This window comes from Myotis davidii, unplaced genomic scaffold, assembly GCF_000327345.1.
Source record: "Myotis davidii unplaced genomic scaffold, ASM32734v1 scaffold401, whole genome shotgun sequence".
NCBI lineage: Eukaryota > Metazoa > Chordata > Mammalia > Chiroptera > Vespertilionidae > Myotis > Myotis davidii.
The window spans coordinates 349,895-352,128 of record NW_006291020.1 but is presented as its reverse complement, the minus strand read 5'-3'; positions in this window follow the sequence as shown (position 1 = coordinate 352,128).

The following is a 2,234-nucleotide window of genomic DNA, read 5'->3' as shown; positions in this document are numbered from 1 at the left end:
TGAGTTGTTTCCCAGTCTGACGCTAGCATTTTATGTGTACCTCTATTAGAGTACTTAGGGCACCCTTTCGCTTTAATGTTTCTAGTCTTCTCAGAATATAAGGTTCTGTAGGGCAGGTTCTAATACTTACTACACATTGCCCAATGAAGGTTGATTGAATGGAATTGATTGGGGATTCAGAATTTAAACTCCTAATGTGGTTAGGGAACAATTCATAAAAGACAACATACAGTACAATACAGTATATAATTAAGGGCTCTTAAAAGTAGTGGTTCATTTTATAGTTGCTACCACAGTTCAGAGAAGGGAGAAAGCTAAGAAGACTGGGATAGTTGGGGGGAGGGGGGCGCATTTTATGAATCACAAAGTCTCAAGTTTGGAAGAAAGCTTAGATATCTTGTGTTCACTCATTCATTCATTCATTCAACAAATATTTATTGAGCATAAATCAATATGCCAGACAGTGCTAGACAAGGGGGATCATAATGAATCCTCTACTCTAGACATGCATTCTTCCTCGGGTAAACCATATTAAGTAAATGGTTATCCAGCTTCTATTTAATCGTCTTTAGTAAAATGACCCTATCTCACTTTCCAGTCATTCCATTTTTGGATATTTGTTCTTCAATTGATATCCAACAAATATTCTAAACAAATATATAGCTAGACACACTGCATCCCACACTTCCATTGTGAAAGGCGAGAGCAGTGCTAGTGGTAGCATTCTTAAAAATAAAGAACACCTTACCTTTTGTTTTCTGATTACAGAAGTAATATACATTTATTCTAGAAAATTTGGAAACACATAAAGGTATAAAGAAAAATACCTATTATATCATGACCATGATGTAGTGATAGCCATTATTATATTTTAATATGTATCCTTTCTATTTCTTTCTGCATGTATACATATATATGTGTGTGTATTGCATAAATAGGGTCATACAATAAATGCAATTTTTATTATGTTCCCCCTTAGTTTACATTATTTTGTGAATTTTTTTTCTTTTAAATATTATTTAAAGCCATTTTTATGGCCCAGCTGGTGGGTTCAGTGGTTGAGTGTCAACCTATGAAACAGAAGGGCAGGATTCAATTTCTGGTCAAGGCATATGTCTAGGTTGCGGGCTCTATCCCCAGTGTGGGGTGTGCAGGAGGCAGCTGATAAATGATTCTCTCACATCATTGATGTTTCTATCTCTCTCTCTCTCCCCCTCTTTCTTCCTCTCTGAGATCAATAAAAATAATATTTTTTAAAAGTCATTTTTATGGCTACGTAATGGTCTAAAATGAATATTTTGAATTTTTTTGATCATTTTTTTGTTGGACCATTTAAGTTATTTCAGGATTTTTGTTACTATGAATAGCTCTTTGATGAACATCCTTGAACTTATATCTCTGACTACATATCTGATGATTTCTTTAGGTTAAAAGTTTTAATAGGATTAGTGGATTAAGGGTATGAACATTAGAAAAGGCTGTTGAACCCTGGCCTGTATGGCAAGTTAGAGGGTCCTCCCCTACACCAGAGGTGGCTGGTTCGATTCCTGGTCAGGGACAATTGTGTTCTAGTGAATTATGAGAGTGTCCATCTCAACAAAATTCATGACAGCCTGATTATTATTTAAATCTTTGTCAGTTTGACAGGTAGAGTCTTTTATTGGTCAGACTTTTGTCAATTGTCTGTCCATGGCTTTTGCATGTTTATTCTTTTGGGGTGATTTTTTCACTACAAATATAGGAAAGCCTAAGCCTTAGAGTGCTCTAGGCCTCAGTCCCTGGATCTCTTAGAACAGCGCCTGGCACGTAGTAAGCACGCAGTAAATATTTGTTAAGTGAATGAAGATGATTTTGTTTTTATTAAAACCCTTTTAAGGATGAAGGAAACAATTTTTTAAAAAATATATATTTTATTGATTTTTTTACAGAGAGGAAGGGTGAGGGATAGAGAGCTAGAAACATCGATGAGAGAGAAACATCCATCAGCTGCCTCCTGCACACCCCCCACTGGGTATGTGCCCGCAACCAAGGTACATGCCCTTGACCGGAATCGAACCTGGGACCCTTCAGTCTGCAGGCCGACTCTCTATCCACTGAGCCAAAACAGCCAGGCAAAGGAAACAGTTTTAGAGATATTTTTAAAATAGCTGGAAGTTATATAGCTAAGAAATGACAGAACTGGGATTAAATCCATGTTCTTAACCACTACATGCATGTAACTTCCTTAAATTCCA